Source organism: Sarcophilus harrisii, chromosome 5 (genome assembly GCF_902635505.1).
Source record: "Sarcophilus harrisii chromosome 5, mSarHar1.11, whole genome shotgun sequence".
NCBI classification, from domain to species: Eukaryota; Metazoa; Chordata; class Mammalia; order Dasyuromorphia; family Dasyuridae; genus Sarcophilus; species Sarcophilus harrisii.
This window is the reverse complement of record NC_045430.1, coordinates 136,156,856-136,171,431: the sequence shown is the minus strand read 5'-3', so window position 1 is coordinate 136,171,431 and position 14,576 is coordinate 136,156,856. Positions and strand designations below refer to the sequence as shown.

At 33.8% G+C, this 14,576-nt stretch overlaps 1 pseudogene; it reads right to left on the bottom strand.

The window, feature by feature from the left end:
• Positions 1–331: 331 nt before the first annotated feature.
• LOC100935319 lies at positions 332–2,171 on the bottom strand (annotated as a pseudogene).
• Positions 2,172–14,576: the final 12,405 nt, after the last annotated feature.

Here is a 14,576-nt window from a genome sequence, read left to right as displayed (position 1 = left end):
TTGTACTCACCCTAATTTCTGGGTCACAGATGAAGATTCTTGGTCCCACATTCTGGTGCCAAAATGTAATATTCTTCTCTAAATATGTAATCTTCTCTGGGAACAGGTTTCTTGAGGGGCTTCTGGAGGCAGCCTTTGTTTCAGTTCAGTGTAATTACCCCAAATTCAGGCCAGAATTAAAGTACAAATCCTTTATTGACTCCTTCAAAATCTTATCTCCTTCACTTGGGGTTCAGCTAATTTTTTTTCCCTCACCTCACATTGATTTATTCAGTGTACAATTTATTCAAATAACCCAAATGCAACAATATAGAAAAAGTCCAAATTCGATCTAATCCATGTCTTTCTCAGGATCTTGTTCTGTAGCCTCCTCTTGTTGCTGTTTCTTCCAAAGTTTGGCTTTAGCTAGCAGTTTGAGGTGTGGCTAGTTTTCTTCATCTTCTGGAAAGATGTAATGGTAACACTCTTCCCAGCGAGCATCAGACCCATCTTCTGCCTCTACTTTTCTTCTTTTGCTAGCTCTCTGTGGCAAGAGTTTGCCACCCTTGCCTTTTGAGATTCGGTTTCAAATTCATGTTCAAAATTTTACCAGGATTCTAACAGCAGGAATCTCGGTTCCTGCTCTTTACTGTTTTTCATCCTTTTGTTGGCTTCTTCATAAATCTGTCTACATCGAGTTAGGCTCTCTTCTTTTCCTGCAGACAACTCAAATTGGGCAAAACTGAGCCATACCTTGACACGCGTGTGCGTTGGAGCAATCTCCAGTAGAGACTTCTTATTTTTTCCAATTCTTCTTGCTCCGTTTCAAAATCAATATAGGATCTCCAAAGCACCTCTGGCATGTCTAACTAAGCATGGCTGGCCGACAACTAACTCATAGATCGCCCAGGTTCTGTCCAAGTCACCAAGAATTGTCTCTAACTTGGCAAACTGGATCCACGACAGACACCTTTCTGGCACAAATTCCAGGAACTTTTCGTAAAGTTTGCGGCACCGCTGGAATTCTTGAAGCCGCAGCTCTAGTTCAATGTATCCCGGAAAGAGTTTGTTTTTGGGACACTTGCCAATAGAGGTTTCCAAGGCTCTCCTGGCAAGCGGTAGACTTTTTTGTCTTATTTCAAACTGGGCATAGAGTAGCCACATTTTCCCAAACGTGAACTTTTGGTGAGGAATCAGTTTCAGACAAGCCTGATAGACCTGTCTGGTCCTGTCTGCATACTTGGCCCCCAACTCTTGGTGCAGGGCATAGTTGATCCAGAGGTATATATACCTCCTCCAGTGCCTCTTCTCTTGGCTCGACGGCACATTGGCAATGGCCCTTTCGTACATATCTCGCAGGTCATCTGGTTCCTCCCCATGTCTTTCCAGCAACTGCAAATAATCAAACCAGGCATCATAATTGTGTGGGTTGGTCTTCACATCTTCATACTGGAATCTCCTTCTGCTCACTATGACCTCTTCAATGCCCCACCTAGTCCGGAATTTCTTTTCAAAGATGGTATAATTCTGCAAGAGCTCTTGGGCTGCTTGCTTGTGGATCTTGTGCAGGGCATATAGGTAGATCACTGGGGCCCTTTCAAGCTCTTTCTGATTTTCCTCAAACTTGGCAAAGGCCACATAGAGACGTTCATCCATGTGCTCCTCTCCAAAGTAATCCACAGCCCTTTCATAGACTTTCCTGGCGTGAGCAAAAGTGCCCTGTTTTTCTTGCTATCAGGCGTACTTGATCCAGTTCTTCACCTCAGAGTGCATGAGGACTAATTTTTGGTAAAGGGCTTCCTCCTGATCCACCTCTCTATATCTCAGTTCAAAGCCAATATAGGAGTGCCAGGCTTGCTCATCAGGCTGTCATTGCATCCAGTGTTCGAACACTTGCTGGGCTCTGACCGCATTCCCCAACCTCTCCTCCATGTATATGTATTTGTGCCACAGCAAGTTGACCAGGGAAGAATCTGCACGGCCCAATCCCAGATATTTCGGGCATGATTGACTTGTTTATTCCTCATCTCCATTTCTGCATATCGTAGCCAGAGGGTGATATTTCAGTAGTCCATGTCTAAGGCCTGCTCATATATGGAACTGGCTCTTTCAATTTCCTTCAGCCTCTCTTCCCATTGGGCATATTTGATCCAGTTGCTAATTGAGGTTCTATTCCTTCTTAGGTTGTCCTCAAAAGTATATATATATATGTATATATATATATATATATATATATATACATATATATATATATATATACCCTTTCATTTTCTCTAATTCTGTCTCTCTCTCTCTCTCTATCATTATCTGCCCATCTAGATAGCTATATGTAAATAAATAGATACATACATGCATCTATATATACACATATTCATATATACATGCATAGATAAACTATATATAGATACATATATACACACCTATATAACACCCACACATATACAAGCATCTGTAATACAATTTTAGTGGTAGAATAGTAAAACACAAATAATAACCCATTTGTGTGTGGAAACATTTATCCTAATGAATCATAAGAAATTTAATTAATAGTATCTTTTAATTGTTTAGAATTTTACCATATACATGCAGATAGGATTTTGAAATGAGGTCAAGGACCATGACCACTGAAACAATCATTCTCTATAGTTTAAAGAAGTAGTTCTTTATAATTTGAATAAATCAATCATGCTGTTTTGATAATTGGATCATGAAAAAATGGCTAATATCTAATTAGTTCAAGTTTGTCTACCAACATTTCTTTACTCTTATGCCCTAATCTAGCAAATGCCATGCATATGCCCCAAAGATAACAATTATGTTGAATAATTATGGAATAGAGATTATCTCTTGATTTTATACTATTGATCTAAAGTTTTTAGCATTTGTATAAGGAAAGTTGTGATTAAAAAAAAAACAACAACTCTTGTATCTTACATCTAATTTTTGTCAGCATTTTCCCCACCCTAGTCTTGGTAAATTTGTTATTATTGAGAGCTATTGTCTTTAATTGAATCATTAGAAATGAAAGGGTAGCAAATATACCTACAGAACTAAATGTTATTGAATCTCTGTTTTCATTATGATTGGGAAAATATTGTCAAATTAATTACTATCACTGAATCTTGAAAAATTAATGAATATGAATTCATTATATCATATAATGAAAAAAATAATAAATATGAAATAGGAACTTGATATTTTTATTTACTATTCTTTCTGGTCAAGGCAATTATAGTTTAATGTTATCCTTACAGAAATTTATAGCATTCACCCTATGAAAACTGGCAATTAGCAGAAAGTATATTACAGATGGGTTTTGGTAAAAGGTTAAACAAGAAGCACTGCAGAAGTGTTTCTTTTAAAAAAATAGTTAAAACTTTAAAAAAAACTCATGTGTTATGTCAGAAATAAGTTGCATATATGTGTGTGTGTGTACACACGCACACACATGTATATGAAATCCCAAGACAAGAGAATTAAAGACTTTCCTCTTAACAAAACTGTAATTGACATTTATGTTAATGACATTTCACAAAAATAATTTTGCAAAACCTTTTACATTTTTATTTAAAATATTTATGAAATTCAAACTTTCTGTGGTATATTTTTCATTTTGCTGTTTTTTTTAGGGGAGAGAACTTCAGTGACTCCTCAATGGTTTCTACAAAGTTTGAATCAAAAGGCAAACTCTATACAAAATGGGGTAATCAAAAAGAAATTTAATTTCATATATGTTCATATGTTCTACCTGTTGAATATTATCTCCTTCTATATCCCCTGTATTATAACACCCCAAAATGAACCAATTAAAAAAAATTAATCTTGTATGACCTGCCTTGGTTTTTATGAAAGCAGAAATGGAATGGGAAACTTAAAAATCATTCCTCCCCCCAAAAAATTATATTGTTTTTACAGCATCTATAAACTTGAATGTAACTTTTGGTACTTATTATAAGAATATAACTTGACCAATCAATACCGAATTAACATACTTTTGGAAAATATGGACCAAAGCTGAATCTAATAACACCAGCATTACCTCATGGATATTGAATTTGAGTCTTCTTATTCCAGCACAACTGGATTTCAAAGATTCATGAAATACAGTCAACTAGCCTATGTGTTTGGTACAGAGAAGCTGTAGACTACTGCTAATCTTCAATCTTTCTCCCTGCCCCCAATTATATCTCTTATTCAATTTCTGAGCCAGAAATTATATAAGATCAAGGTAAACCTAATTCCTTATCTCAAGATTTAGCTTTCTATTAAATGGGCATTTTCCATAGGTAATGTATGAATGTATAATGCTTTTTTTTTTCTTTCTGGAGAACATGTTCAGAAGGAGGTAGTTTATATAGCTATACATTGACTTGTTTAAACATTATGTATTATATTATCTTCAGTTTATGACCATATTTTAGGAAGGACGTATCCAAGTTAGAATACTTTGAGAAGAGGATGTACAAGTTCATAAAGGGACTTAAAAGCTTGGCAGATGAGTATCAGTTGAGACAAATGAGTATTTTTCACCTTTAGAAGACTTAGAAGATTTATGATTATTGTATCCAAAATTTTGAAGGAGTATCACATGAAAGTAGAATTCATTTTGTTTTAGTTGACATAGAAGACCAGAATTAGGAATAAAGGTTTGCAAATTAGAGTAAGAAAGACTTGGATGGAATAAGGATTAGATGTCTAAAATTTAGACATCAAGTGCATCAAGGTGCCACTGGGAACTGAGTAAGGTTCAGATCTGGCCTCAGACAGTTACCAGCTGTGTGAACTTGGATAAGCCACTCAATCCTGTTTGCCTCAGTTTCCTCATTTGTAAAATGAGCTGGAGAAAGATACCATTCCAGTATATTTGCCAAGAAAAATCCAAATTGTGTCATGGACAATAGGACAAGACTAACATGACAACAAATTGAAATGAATCATTCTGGGAAAAAATTAGTCCTCCATATCTGAGAACTTTGATAATGAAGGGTCTGATTATTTTCCAGAGATATTGTTAAGGGATTCTTTGAATTCTATATATAATGTGAAATTTTGTGATTCTGTATCAGGAAGAAGACATTAGAAACCTGAGTGAGGAGAAAACAGAGATACTCAAGGGGTAAAGAATGACAGTGTAGGGGCAGCTAGGTGACACAGTGGATAGAGCACCAGCCCTGAAGTCAGGAGGACCTAAATTCAAATCTGGCTTCAGACACTTAACACTACCTAACTATGTGAACCTGGGCAAGTCACTTAACCCCAATTGCCTCAGGAAAAAAAAAATGACAGTGTAGAAAGATTTGCTTCCAATTTATAAATTTCCTAGAGAAATAAATCTAGGACTCAAAGTTTAAGAACAGTGACTACAGGGAATGAAGAGTTCTGCAAAACAATTTGTGTTATTTTTATATATCTTAAGTTTAGTTACTGAGCTGCCTAAGCAACACAAGTTAATTATTAAAAAAGACTACATTAATGAATAGAATTGAAATCAAAATACAAATTTCTTTAACTGTTCTCTCTTTACTTCATCTTTTCTTTTAACAGAAAAGTAATGTTTTCCTACTTCTCCACTTGTCCATCTCTGGAGTGGCTGTAGGCTAAAAAGCAACTAATTCTTCTTGACTTTGCTCTGAATGTAATATTTTCATAAACTTTATAACTGACTACTTCAGAAGCTTTGTTGTTCTTTTACCTTAGGTATCAATCTCTAATTCCCCAATCTCTAGTCACATGCATATCCATAGAGTAGCATGTACTTTTACTGTTTCACATGCAAAAAAATATGGAAAATGAAGAGAAAGTTTGTATTGAAAAAAGTAGAAAAAATATCTTCCTGAGAATCTAATGCCTTCTAGTATCAGCCTTCTTTTTGCATATATGCCCATTATTCTTTTTTAATAATATATTTTTTATTTTTCAAAATATATACAGAGTTTTCAACATTTGGCCTTGTAAAATCTTGTAGTCCATTTTTTCCCCCTTACCCACACCCCCTTCCCTAGACAGCAAGCAATCCAATATATATTAAACATATACAGCTCTTCTACACATTTTCCCACAACTAACATGCTGCACAAGAAAAATCAGATCAAAAAGGAAAAAAAAAAAAGAGAAAGAAAACAAAAAGCAAGTAAACAACAACAAAAATGAAAATACTATGTTGTGATCCACATTCAGTCCCCACAGTCCTATTTCTGGCTGCAGATGGCTCTCTTCATCACAAATCTATTGAAATTGTGTATCCATTATTCTTACTTTTGTACTATTTTGAATCCCCTCCTCCCTTTATACTGCTCATCTTCCTATTGCCTACTATATTGTTTCATTGTAGATATTCTAATAATGACTAGTGGTTGACTAAAGATGGGATTATAATAGCTAATATTTATAAAGTAATTTAAGACACACAAAGATAAATACTTATCTATATATCTCTCTATACATACATACTCCTGTGTATGATATCTCTCTCTCCATATATATATATATTTCTGTATCTCTATATCTATAATATATATATATATGTATATATATATATATATATATATATATATATGAATATGTATGCATGTGTGTGTGTGTGTGTGTGTGTGTGTGTGTGTTTAAGGGCAATTAGGTAGCACAATGGATAGAGGACTGGAGTCAGGCAGGCCTAAATTCAAATCTAGTTTCAAACACTAGTTTGTCTGAGTAAGTCACTTAACCTTGTTTGCCTCTGTTTCCATATTTATAAAATGAGCTGCAGAAGGAAAAAACAAACAACCCCAGTATCTGCCAAGAAAATCCCAAATGGGGTCACAAAGAATCAGACAAGATTAAAAATGGGTGTACAACAACAGCATGTATGTATATATGTATGTATGTATCTCTAATCTCATTTTGTCCTTTTCTGAAAGGACTAGGGTTGGAAAGGGAGGAAATACAGATTAAATCAACAGTTCCTACCCTTATCTTTTCAAGGACAGTGGGGGCAGGAATGATGGTGAGCAACAGAAATTATGAGTCAAAAGCACATTTCCATCAGCAGTTTTTGTCAAACATGATACATTAACAGCAATTTTATCTGTCCAGTTTGCCTCTTCAGTTATAAATTTTATAGTTCTTTTTTTCTTTTGTTTAAATTGTTGTTTCTTTGTGTACATAAGTCATTCAGTCATTAAACATTTATTAAGCACCAACTACATTCCCAGCACTCTGTTAAACTCTGGGTATACAAAGAAATACAAAAGATAGTTCCTACTTCCAAAAAGCTCAAGAGAGCAACACAGAGAAATTCAGCAAACAGTGGGAATCATGTACAAATCTATATAGCATTAGCCACATGCTATATCTATTGTGGCAGAAGAAGGCACAAAGAAGTATCACATAAAAGATGAGCTGCTAATTTTCATTCTCCAAGAAATAGAGAGAAGCCTTGATTTAGTTAGGTCTTTGTGACTTTCAAAGTAGCAGCCATGTGTTTTTCTACTGAAATCTAATTGTAAGAGCTGTGGCAGCAGTTTGGAGTCCATTACCCACTGTGGGGCGGAGGGAGAAATACAAATAAAACTTTTAAAGAACCCTCCTCTCCCCCCCATCACTTGCCACTAAAAACATCTAACTTGCAGTTTAATTCTTCCCTTCACACTTTCACATATATACTGCCATCTGGTGGTTATTGAGTATATTTAATGCTTTAAGAGTGGTTATTCTTAAGTAATATCAATTGAGGATCTGAGTTTGTTATAATTCCTCCTTCCTTCTTTAAGAAAACCCAAGACGTCAGGAGAGTGATTTTTGACTTGCTTATGAATTGGATAAATAAAGCAGAGCTATTCAAAGTCCTCATCCTCATTCTTATCTCCAATCATCAAAGTCTTGTTAAATGACAGCATGGCTTATAGGAGTTCAAGTTTTTTTACTCATCCAGTTTCTCTAGAGTCAAATATTCTATGCTTAAAATAGTCTGAATCAATATTAGCTTATAAAGAAACATATTTCAGGATAAAAGATAGAGTACCTTGGTTCAAATACAGCTTCTTGGCTATGAGACCATTGATAAGTCACTCAGATTGATTATAATTGTTTTTCTTTATAAGCCTATTTATTTTATTTTATGTACTTAAAAAAAAGTTTTATGAGAACAAACCTTTAGGCCTTAAAAGACTTTTAGACTTCATAATGCCAAAAATATTTTAAAAACTGAATAAAAAGGCATTATTGCTAGATCAATGATCTTATTACTTGAGATGAACATTGGAAATAAACATAAAAATTAAAAATGATGTCTTATAATCATAAAATTTATGAACTGATGAATTGTTTAGTGAGAAGAAACAGGGGCACTCTCTATAACTATCTAGAACTGTTTGCTATACAAACATATTTATAAATACATGTGTGTGTGTGTGTGTGTGTGTGTGTGTGTTGTGTGTGTGTGTATTGCACAATAGCTAGGAAGTCAGACCAAGAGGGAGGAAAATCTGAGTTCAAAACCAACCTCACTCAGACATTTGCTACCTATTTGACTGTGAGCAAGTCACTTAATGTAGTTTGCTTCAGTATCATAAACCCTAAGACATAAGTGAAACAACTGAACAACAATATAACAACTCTCTCTCTCTCTCTCTCTCTGTCTCTCTCTCTTTCTCTCTCTCACATAACACTACACACATAATAACAACAACATAATAAAGATAGACAACTTTGAAAGAATTAAGAACTCTGATCAGTGTAATAACTAACTACAATTGCATAGGACTAATGATAAAGCATGCTATATATCCATCACCTGATAGAGAGGACAAAGTGTCTAAGTGAAGAAATGTGTACTATCTATCTATCTTGACATAGTCTTTGTGGAAATTATTTTTTGTTTGACTATGTTTATAAAAGTGTTAAAATTTCATTTCATTACAAGATGTTGGGATAGGAGAAAGTGATGGTGAATTTTTACTGATTATATGAATTCATATAAGCACACATAATCTATTCATAAAGGTAGATGTAGTTAGCAAAAAAAAAAAATCACCTTATCTATCTGTCATCCATTCATTCATCTAAAAGTCTGCCTTTAATGCTTAGTGCCTGTATGACCTTGATCAAGTAACTTGAAATATTTTAGCCTTAATTTCTTCATTCATAATAATAAGGGAGTTGCACTAACTGTCCATTTAGGGCCATTCCAACTCTACATCTCAAACCCTCCCATAAACCTCATCATATCCAACCCCTTTCTTTGACTCAAGTTTATTGTGTTTTCCAATATATTAGACATTCAGCATCTATAGCAAATAGCACTCACATGACCAAAGGTATCAAGATCTGTTTTGGCTTTTAAAGTGCTTTCTTGAATGCGATATACTCAAAATATTCTTGTACATCAATGTTCATATGTTGATCCTTATCTTTTATAAGACATAAGAATATTTATTTTTAGATGGGATTCCATATGGAACTATTTGAGAGCTTAGGTCAGGAAAGACAACTCTCATCTCTGACATTTACTGAGTGTTTGATTCTCATCAGATCATTTCACTTCTCAATAATTCCAGTGGTGATTTAGGACCACAAAGTGTAGACAAGGTTCTATATCTACTTTAGCAGAAGAAGTTCTTTGCTGTGAACTTCTTACACAGATGAAACAATAAATCTGGTTTTAGAAATACTATTATAAGAATGTTTATGGGAAAATATGGCATAGAACAAAACAGATACTTGTAAAGCATATGATAAAGCAATACAACATGTATCAAATTGTCAATATTAACCTCTTAATCTAAAAGCAAATATTCTCTGATAACTATCTCATCACTATAACTTCTGTCTGTATCCTGCAATCAAAAGGCACATTGTGAGGAGAAAAAAAAAAAAAAACATCCCATCATCTAATCTGCCTGATATTAAAAAACACCAAAGTTAGTTGTTTAAAAGCAGACATAATCAAAATGTTTGAAATACTGAGAGAATAGGGTGGGGGAATATAGACACACCAAATGTATCTTGGATATGGTTTTGGAAACATTCCTGTGATGTTGATTCAGCTTCCAAGTAGATACAAGTGATTAATTTGTTAGGAAAGATTGAAGGAATCAGATTAAAATAATCTCTTTAGTTGATGTCTAAGGGAATAGATCATTTCTGGAATGGAAATCCAAATACATTCTTGTAAAGATTTCTGCTGGAGTGCTCGATCACATGCTACCTGATTATTCACTTACATATTAATTTAAGCTTCAACTGTCCAAAAAATAAAGATAACAAATTGCTTTTGTTTCTCTCATGTCACAAGGAAATGTATTTTTACATCCAAATATATTTAAAACCTATAACAAGATCATGAACTTGCATGATCATTACATATGTCAATCATTAATTTCTCCATCTTTATTTTTTTTCTCTATTTATAAATAGGAATAGAGACTATGTGGCAAAGAATAATGTTGGGTCCAAGTTTTGTTTCTGAAACTTTGCATCTCTGTAATACTAAAAAAGTTATGTGACCCAGACAACTTCCTAGAATGTATCTATTATAGCACAGTTAGTTTGTGACCTCATTTGGTAAAGGGATGTTCTATGGAGGAAGTTCCCCATAGCAGAAAAAAATCACAAATATTTCAAATATCTTTGTATGTAAATGAGTAGTCCTTTATATTTCAATTATCTGAGACATAAATTTGCTTCTTATAAATTAAATCTGCCTTGATGGTTCACTTGTCCAAGCATAGATCTTACTTAGTTATGAATTATCTTTGACTCACAGATCCATATTGAGATAGTAGCTGCTCATATGCATATGACAGAATATAGAATATGTAAATGAATAATTATTGGTATCAGAATATTTATAGAAGTTTAATTTACTTGATTGTAAACAAAAAAATAGAATTTGGTTATTAACTACAAGATAAGTCTTCCCAAAGAGTCAGCAACTGAAATATAAAAAAAAAAAAAAATAGTAGAAAAAAGAGATAACAAAACAAATTCTAGAACTATCAAAGAGAGTGTCAACTGGACTAAACTGGCCTCTAATTTGTGTATGTTCCTAGTTTAACAGAGCTGGCAAGCCACAGAGGAGTTGAGAATCCAACAGAAATTTAATTTCAAAGTGAAGTAAATGGCTTGCAATCAAGGAGACAGATGAGACACATGTGCCATTGCAGTGACCCCAGGCAGTGTGGATAGATCTCAATATTTATGTCAATGTCTACACAGTGAGCTGTAATGCTGACACAGAGAAGAAACAACAACAATGACACAAGTTGATTCATGGCAGGGCTTCATGACTAGAATGTAGAGAGCCAGAACTCTGGAGAAGTATACTTGAAACAAGGTGTTAACTCAGAGGAATTGATTAGACAATGGTTATCTAGTTCATATAAATACTTAGTACTTAGCATGGTGGTAGAATGATTCTCTAAGTTCACACATAATCAGTATGCTGTAATGATGTAATTACAATAAGGTATATAAGGGCCAACAAGGACTGGAAGAGAGATATTTCATCTCCCATCATCCTGGTGGCTCTCCTGCTTCCTGCATTCCTCCACTAAGAAGACCAAGGCTCATCTGAAGGGCCCCCAGAAAGCTAGCCTGGTCCCAGGCAAAGGAGACAGACTGTGAAGGAAATAATAAAGACTTTGGACTTTATTCCTGACTATTCATGTGGTGATTATTCTGCTGAAACCAAAGCCCATTCAGAGGACCTCCAGAAAGCTAACCAGAACATTATACTAGAACATGAGTATTTGTCTAGTTCTTAACTGAGCTTAGAGAAGCTGATGTGGTTTAAGCAATATAATAATTATGTGATTTTTCCAATGTATGAAATCATCTAGGATGCTGCTTGAGAATACCTATTGAGGAAAAAAAATATATTTCTTGCCATTATTTACTTACAAGCAGAAAAGAGGGGGGGGGGGCAAAGAAGGCAGGAGGCAAAAATGCTAATGAGTTCTTGAATTAGAGTCTTGGTGTTGAGCACACAACTAAAGGAAAAAGGAGAAAAGCTAGGGCAGTATACTTGGCATTTATCCAGAATCTAGTGACAGTTGTCTCAACAGGATGTTGGTTGCTTCTGGATTCATATTAGAGAAACCTTGAGTACCCTGGATGGTTCTGTCATCCACTCAGGAGCAGTGACTTTTTTCAGATTATGAAGGAGTACACACTGATAAATTTGACAGCTCTGGCAGTGGTCAGAAAAACCTAATAGGGACCCTTAGAAAACATATGGGTTTGACGATCTTGAGAAAAATGTTATCAATCTTTGGATGTAAGTTTCTGATCAAAATAACTTAGGTCCTTGGTTAAAGGCACATAGATGGTTCAGTTTTCCAGCCATGCAGGGGTGGGTTCAAACAATGCAATAAAATTTTCTCTCAATTTTCACAATTGCATAATTATATTGAATCAGGTATTGTTTGAATTACTTATGGAGCTTAAAAGGACTAGTTGTGAGAAGGGAGATTTGCATATCATTCAAGGTAACCAAGAAAAGTTAAACACAAAGCAGCAAAATAATACAATAATTATCACCAATGTTAATTGGTTAATTGTATTCTAATAACCCACTTTCCATAGCCATTTAATCTGCACATTTTGAGTCCTAGTTGCTGTCATATAATTGTCTGATCCCTAGAAACCTTTTCTTAGACAATAGTCTTTATTCTCAGCACAGCTCTAAGGGTGTTTCTGTTTCTCTGGTTCCAAACTGAGAGGTTCCTAGATAATTCTAACTTAATATAATTTAGTAAAATTATTTGAATGTTTCTTCAGCCTTGAAACTTCAGAGAATTTGAGTTTATATACGCTTTGCTATTTCTTATACTTACTTAAATTCTGTAACTGATACAAGAATCTTTTAAAAATATATCCAAGTCCAGACACAAAATGAACTTTTTGACCCTTCAAAATTATCAGAAAAATACTTTGCTAATGGTAAAAAAAAAACCCTTCAATTTCTTTACAAGTATTCATACAATTTATGTGTAATCTTAATCCAATCTTGAGAAGTTATTACTAAAATATACTCAAAATCTGGATTTCCATGAATCTGAAAGCCAATCATTCACATGTGGATATAATTCTTAGAGAAAACATTCTAATCCTATTACTTTCTCAAAATTTACTATTCCATTTATTTAGAAAAAAAATCAACATCTTTATCTAATTACCTTGTCTAATTGTTTCCCTCTCAGGAGGATATCATCCATATTATATTATATTATAATTTGTCCACCTATTCATACTTTCATTATATTATAACTCAGAAATGTTCTAGTATCAATCTATTATTTAATAGATTTAGAATTGTACTTACAAAAGTTCTTGATTATAGAAAATTGCTTTAAAAAGGAAAAGAGGGACATAGTTATAACAGTATCATCTATTATAACAAAGAGAACAATTCTCTTAATTTTGTTTGTTTCCAGGTATGAGTCATATCTGACAGCCAATCATGTAGCCATGGTGTATCAACAGCAAGGCTCAAGATTACCCTGGGGGGGTGGTGTGTGGAGGAGAGGGACCTCTTTTCAAAAAGAAAATTGCACCTTAGGAGGATACTATCAGTTATTTCTAGACATCCACCTCTAGCAGTTCCCAGACTTCAGCTCATGTCATTTTCTAATACTGATAATTCAAACAACTATTCCTGTAATCAAAGTGGAAAACAATAGAAAATTACAGTTCCAGTCATTTTTACCTAAAATAACAAAATTTCACTAGCCATAATTTAGGGCTTTAATATCTTTCCTGATGTTTGTCTAACAGTTAACATTTCTCTAATCATTTACTTATAAATTAAAACTATACATACTTTGGGCCTTCAGACATGCAGCAAATCCATGATAGGTAAAGCATCAAAAATATGTTGAAGCTGCATTCATTTACACTTTCAGAATAACCAAGAATTTCAAATGAAAATTTGTTATTATATATTGTTATCACATTTTATAACAAAATATACCTCATAAAATATTTAAGTTTTCAAATATCTTTTTATTACATCTTTTTAAAAATAGTAATCATGTCTAACAGCAACCATATTGAAAATTGCTTTTGTCTAACAGCATTTCTATTACAAAAGTCTCTCAAATTTCACCATATAAAAGAATTCAGAAGTACAATAATAATATAAACAAGATCATGCATTTTAAACATGAAACAAAACTTCAGATAATATCAGTTGTATATATTGTTCCATATAAAAATAATTTCTCTTATTACCTTTGGCATTTTAATCACTGATTTTAGAATTATCAGGCATGGAGCAATTAAATGTGATAATATGTGCTCAGTATATGTCAGTCACTGTGTTAAGCATTGCAATCATTATATTATTTTGTTCCTCACAACAACCCTGGGATATTGGTATCATTATTATTTTTTTCTTTACAGAGCAGGAAATTGGAGGAAACAGAGATAAGATAACTTGCCTAAGATTACACAGCCAATAAATTTCTACAACCAGAACATAATTCAAATTTCCCTACATTTTTTCCAGCATTTTTTTTTTTTTTTTTACTTTCAACAATTGTATTTGGGAATCTGATCTGAGATGAGGGGGATTAGAAGGGAGAGACAGAAGGGAGAGAGTGAACTGGGGGAGTCACAGG